The sequence below is a fragment of the Thunnus maccoyii genome, chromosome 2 (genome assembly GCF_910596095.1).
Source record: "Thunnus maccoyii chromosome 2, fThuMac1.1, whole genome shotgun sequence".
Taxonomy (NCBI): domain Eukaryota; kingdom Metazoa; phylum Chordata; class Actinopteri; order Scombriformes; family Scombridae; genus Thunnus; species Thunnus maccoyii.
Window position 1 is genome coordinate 21,214,356 of NC_056534.1, and position 7,172 is coordinate 21,221,527.

Sequence of the window (7,172 nt, forward strand, 5' to 3'; positions counted from 1 at the left end):
ATGATATTCTATGTGGCCTGCTGTGTTTGAGTCCTCCTTTACTGTATGTATAATTTCACCTTCTAGCCTTCAACCTGCATTAATGGAGTTTTGGCCACTTGAGTACAGCAGAAAGGAGTTGTGGACAAAACATTGACATATCACCATCTGCCTTGACCAGTTAGGTTGAGAGAGAAAGAAAGACGGTGGGGGGGGGGCACAGAGAAGCAGAATAATAAAAATAGTAATAATAATAATAATAATAATAATAGATATATGACTAGCAATAACAAATAGCAGCAATAGCTGGAGAAGGAGGAGAGAGGAGCTCAGTGCATCTTGGGAAGTCCCCTGACACTCTAGACCTATAGCAGCATAACTAGGGGCTGGTCCAAGGCAAGCCTGGTCAGCCCTAACTATAAGCTTTATCAAAAATGAAAGCTTTAAGCCTACTCTTAAACATATAGAGGATGTCTGCCCCCCTGACCAAATCTGGAAGATGGTTCCACGGGAGAGGAGCCTGATAGCAGAAGGCTCTGCCTCCCATTCTACTTTTGGAGACTGTAGGAACCACCAGTAAGCCTGTGTTCTGGGAGTGTTCTAGTGGGGTAATGGGGTAGTATGAGCTCTTTGAGATATGATGGTGCCTGACCATTAAGAGCTTTGTAGGTGAGGAGAATTTTTAATTCAATTCTGGATTTTACAGGAAGCCAATGCAGCAAAGCCAAAATATGATCTCTTTTTCCAGTTTTTGTCAGTACATGTGCAGCTGTATTCAGGACCAGCTGGAGAGTCTTTAGAGACTTGTTAGGGCAGCCTGATAATAAGGAATTGCAATAATCCAGCCTAGAAGTAACAAATGCATAGACTATTTTTTTCTGCATCTTTTTGAGACAGGAAGTGTCTGATTTTTGCAATATTATGTAAGTGAAAAAAGGCAGTCCATGAAATGTGTTTTATTTGGGAGTAAAAGGACATATCCCGATCAAAGATAAGTCCCAGATTCCTTACGGTGGTGCTGGAGGCCAGGGCAATGCCATCTAGAGTAGCTATATCATTAGATAATGTGTTTCTAAGGTGTTTAGGGCCAAGCACAATAACTTCAGTTTTGTCTGAGTTTAGTAGGCAGAAAATTGCAGGTCATTCAGGATTTTATGTCCTTAAGGCATGCTTGGAGTTTAGTTATGATTGGTTTCATCTGGCTTCATTGATAAATATAATTGGGTATCATCTGCATAGCAATAACATGAGCTTACTCAAAGGAAGCAAATATAAGGTGAATAGATCCAAGCACACAACCTTGTGGAACTCCGTGTCTAACTTTTGCATGCTTGGAGGATACATCATTAATGTGTACAAACTGAAATCAATCTGACAAATAGGACTTAAACCAGCTTAATGCAGTTCCTGTAATGCTAATTAAATGTTCCAGCCTCTGTAATAGGATGTGATGATCAATTGTGTCAAATATGACACTAAGATCTAACAAGACAAGTACAGAGAGAAGTCCTTTGTTGGATGCAGTTAGGAGATCATTTGTGACTTTCACCAGTGCTGTCTCTGTGCTATTATGCGCACTAAATTCCTGACTGAAAATCCTCAAAGAAACTAATGTTATGTAGAAAGTCACACAACTGATTGGTGACTGCTTTCTCAAGGATCTTGGAGAGAAATGGAAGATTAGATATGGGTCTATAGTTGGCTAAAACACTTGAATCAAGAGTAGGCTTCTTAAGAAGAGGTTTAATTACAGCTACTTTAAAGGACTGTGGTACATAGCCTGTTACTAAAGACAGATTGATCATATCTAGTAAAGCAGTGCTAACTAAGTGTAGTACCAGTACAGAAATTACCCTTCTATGTCTAACTACGCCACCTCCCGCTAAGGGGCAGGAGGAACCCTTAAACCCTAAATATTTTCAGTGTGTCATGCAACTCACTCGTCCCCGAACAGGATCAATTTACAAGAGGCGGATTTTGTACGGAAATAGATTGAATTTTATTACAAAATAGTACAAATATATATATATATATATATATATAAAATCACAATTAAAATAACAAAGGCATAAGGTGAGCAAGACAATAAATTAATTAGCTGGCAAAATCAGAGTTAACTTTCCTCAGGTTATGAAGGTCGGGTCTGCTCTTGCGCACCATCCTACCAAACAACTGTGGGAGACAGAAGAAAGGAGGGGCAAGAGAAGGGTACAGCAGGCCTGACACCAAAAAGCATGCACTACACACAATATCTAAAATATCCACAACAAAATACCATGCAGTGTCGGTATTAAGTATACACACCACTACAATGTGCCACCCTGTGCAGTCCCACCACAAGGAGGAGGGGGTATGTCAGCACGGACCCGGCCTTGTATAGAGTCAAACTATTGAGACAGAAGAGAGGAAAGCAACTATTACATGAGATCACCATCAAAAATATAACATACAATAGAAGCCTAGCCTAGCCTACACTACTAGAGGTAAGCCTCAAATAATATATAATCAAATGCCAATATAATGGCCATAGTACTGAGTGGACAATACAGCCAATGAGGATCAACGAAACTAACAAAACAAACAAACAAAATGAAATAAAACATTAGTAGAAAACAGTGGCTGGCCTGGTCCTTTGCAAGGATAAACAAACTCCCATAGAACAATAATGCAGGAACAGGGAGGGAGATTTCCAGTGCTACAGCAATATCTCAAGTTCTCTATAGCTGCGGCAGCTTGTGGATGGTCACGTCAGTTATAAGCACGAGTCTTTCTTCCCTCCGTGATGGACGGGATGCTCACATCTGGTTATCACCCTGCTTGAGAGGGAGAGTACACCACACGAGGTGTGTGGAGCAAAGTCAAGGGGCACTATACTGAGACCAGCAAACTTTTATCACTTCCTGATTACCTGCTGGTCATGTGACTAATCATCATGTGACTATGTGTATGTATCAGTCACCTTGATTTCCACATAAGGATAAGACTTCCTTAAGCAGCCTAGTTGGGATGGGGTCTAAGAGACAGGTTGATGGTTTGGATGAAGAAATCGTTGAAGTTAATTAAGGAAGGTCAATTGGAGAAAAACAGTCTAAATATATATCAGGTTTTACAGCTGTTTCTAAGGTTCCTGTGTTTGTGGATAAATCGGTGCCTGTTGAGGGCAGGAGGTGCCCTGGTGGACTGCCGTGATGGACTCACATACTTCAGGATATGTTCCAGTTGATGGGGTGTCTGCAGGCTGTAGAGTAGTAGCAATGTATGTTGTGTCTGTTGTTCCTTCACCTGAAGGCAAATCTAAAACATACATGCAATTATAGTCATTAATCCTTTAGTAAGGACACACAATGATTGATAAATTACAACACATCAGGCAATAAACACATCTGAAGCATACATTACACAAGCATAGATAACAGTTGACCAGTACTGTTACATGAGTGAAAAAGGTCAAGAATCTAGGTTTAAATTGTTTTTGACCAACAAAGCTCTTAGTGGTCTGGTACCATCATATCTTAAAGAGCTCATAATACCCTATTATCCCACTAGAAGACTGCGATCCCAGAATGCAGGCTTACTCGTGGTTCTTACAGTCTCCACAGTGCTGCTGTTTGTTGTTACTAGTCACATCTCTGGATTATTATTATTATTACTATTACTGAATGTTATAGTTACACATTGTTAGTAATTAAATGTAGGTCTTAGTCAAATTAAATAAAGTTTACTTGTACAGTGCTACTTTATATGCAGTAGAATGACACAAAGTGCAGTGGTGAAACATTATGGATGTACTGTATGTTTGAATACAGCTGCAGGTCAATCAACATCTAGCATCATATCAAGCACTCCAGCTACCTGCAGTGAAACACAGCCTGCAGCAGGTGAGTTCTGGTCATTGTATGTTACAGCTGCAGTTATGTAACTAATGTCAATATTTTTGCTATAATTCTATCAAATATTCACAATCAGTTATGAACATACATAACTCATCCTGTACATCTGGAATGTTTTGTCTATTTGTCCACAAATGGATGCTGGGGAATCGATTTTTATTATGCCAGTAATTTGGCCAAACCTTTAACCATTTTCTAACTCTTCACAATGACAGAAAGCCATGGAAACTGCAGTTTGCACACACAGATTTCATTTCTTTCATTTTCATTCATTCATTATCTTTTTTTCATTTTTTCATTATTTTTTAAGGCAATATCACCACATACTGGACCTTTCTCAAAAAAAAAAAAATCAAATGAGCTAGAACTACACTGAACTATGGTTCGATTTAAGAAAGTTTCAAGTCAAATACCAATATTATCTATTAGTAAATGGTTTCTTACATACTTGCGCAATAAAATATATTGAATCACAAGTATCATTTCTATATTAAGAAAGGGAATATAGTTAACTTAAATACTAATAAATATAAGACTGCAACCATCTATATTTATTCAAGTTGTCTACAGGACACATTAAAGCTAGAATAACTTATTCCCATCAAAAATAATATAACCTAGATTCTAGACCATTTTTCACTAATGTAATTGAACAGTACTGGTCAATCGTTATCTATAATTTATGCTTCAGATGTGTTTATTGCCTGATGTGTTGTAATTTATGAATCATTGTGTGTCCTTACTTAAGGATTAATGACTACATTTGCATGTATGTTTTAGATTTGCCTGCAGTGAAAGAACAACAAGAACCATATACACTGCTACGACTTTACAGCCTGCAGACACCATCAACTGGAACATATCCTGAAGTATGAGTCCATCAAGGCAGCAGCTATAGATCCTGCTGGCTGGTCAGCCCTGTCTGATATAGTGAGGACGGAGTTAGTCAACAGAGGCCATATCAGGTAAACTAAGACACTACATTTCCAAAATGAGATGATGGGAGAAGTTCCCATCACCACCACTTTACAGAAAATTAGTGAATGGAGAGAAAAACAAAAGAAGCTGGGTGTTTTATTCCTTTACTGCTTCTGCTGCAAGCTGTTCTCACAAAAAAAAAAACAAGAAACAGTATCATACAAACAAAACAATCAGTAATGCATTTAATGACTGGAAAAAATGCTGTGAAATACTCAAAACCCATGAGAACAGTCCAGAATATTTTAGGCACATGACATCATGGAAGGAGTAATCTATCGAGTGTAATCTATGACTAACCAAGTGCCCGTGTCTTGTATGTTGCTAACAGATAGTTGGTAATATTTAACAATTTATTCATTCTTTGTTGTTTGAGAAGTAATTTTAATTTATAAAAATAAAAAACTATATTTTTGTCTTGAAATAATTGTGGTGTCTGATGTTTGTTGTTCACATTTTTACTGTAGAATGAGCGGATGGTGATGAGGCAGTACTGGTGGGGTAATTTAGGTGGGATGTGGTTGGGGAAGGGCACCAAAATCATCTTCACTTTGTTAATGACAAAAATGAGAGAGAGTGTGCAGAAGCAAACTGAAAATCTCATGCTGGAAGATCATTTATTAGTGGTCCTTATGAATCTGAGACTGGGGCTCAGTAACAGAGATATAGCATATAGGTTCAAAGTTTCTGAAAGCACAATATCAAGCATTCTAAGAGCTTGAGAACTAGCTTGACTGCTAGAGCTCGTACCTGGTCCAATTACAAACATAATAACACAATTAAGTACCTGGTGGGAATAACACCTGCAGGGGCAGTTTCATTCCTGTCCCCATGCTGGGGTGGGAGAGTGTCAGATAGGCAAATAAGACTTGAACCAGGGTTTTTGCACCTGTTAGAACCCAAAGATAAAATCTCAGCAGAGGGGACTTTTGATCAGGGATGAGCTTGCTACATATGGTGCTGCCTTGCCTATACCAAGTTTCACTAAAGGAAAGAGTCAGTTACCTGCTTGTGAAGTAGATTTATTTTAGATTTGAAGTTATAAGCAGATGGAAGAGTTTGAAAATTTTGCTTTCTGTTATTCCAATTTCCCAGGTTAGCCTCTTGGATGACATGGCGATTGTGTGTGGTGCTCTTACCAATCTCTGTAAATCTGTAGCGCCCAGAAAAGAAAGAGTATGACACTTATGAAATACAATGTGTGTGTAAAACAATGAACTTAGAACATTTCCACTTTGCTCATTTTGAGAAATGAACATACTGTTTTTTTTCTAAATTATTGTATTGCATGTGTTGCAAAATACTGGCGGTTGAGGGGCAGAATCTTGGCTGCAGGTTAGAAGTTTTGGCAGAATACAAGATAAATAACATAGCTTTGCTTTAGGTAAAGCCTTCTGCAAGAGCTGTTAATGTCTTGGGATGGGATTTACAACCAAGCCCTGAGTTGTCCACACCAAAAAATCACAGCATTGGACACTGCAGACAAACCAGGACTTGAATGTTTGGTCAGGGCAGAAATCCTCATTGACAGTGACACCCTGTAGGCCTTCCCTGTACTTATATGGGCATTTGATTTCCACAACCCCTTCCCCACAGCAGTCACATCCCACTTTCTCATCTGGAGATGCACCAAGGTGTGGCCAAGGGCCATGTGCATGCACCAACCCAAGACTACAGCAACTGATTTAACAGATCGAAACACTTTAAAAGAGATGGGAGAGGAATGCTAGTATCGCATGCTCGCAAAGACTTCTATCAAACACAAATCAACTGAATGTCATCTGATGTCATTATCCAGATTACATATCTAGATACAGATAATATGTATAGCAGGTGGCGATGAGGCCTCAGTCAGTAGAGAAACATTCCTCCACTGCTGATGTGATCCATCTTCCAGGCAGTTATGTTAGGTTCACAGTCTGAAGCAGCTTGGATAGGATATGAAAGCCAGATAACTCCATACCTATTAATATAGCTTTTTACCCTACCTTTTTCATTTAGCATCAAAAGCAGAGTATTTAATGCCAGGTTAATAGTGTACATTAGCATTTACAGCAGCTCCTTTGATATGTTATTTTGGAATTATTGTTGTCTAATTAGAGCTTGCTGACTAAATTCAGTGGCAACTCTGCTGAGAGGCTGGGGGCATGTGATTAGTTGAAGGGAAAGGGTTAAAATGCTGGTAAAAAAAAACAAATTATTGTTTGAAAAATGTGGCAACATTAAATAAAATTGTCACTGGGAAAATGTCAATGGGAAAAATTATTTAAATGTATTGAAATATGGAGTTTGATACAGGATCATATTGCTGACACCATTGCAAAT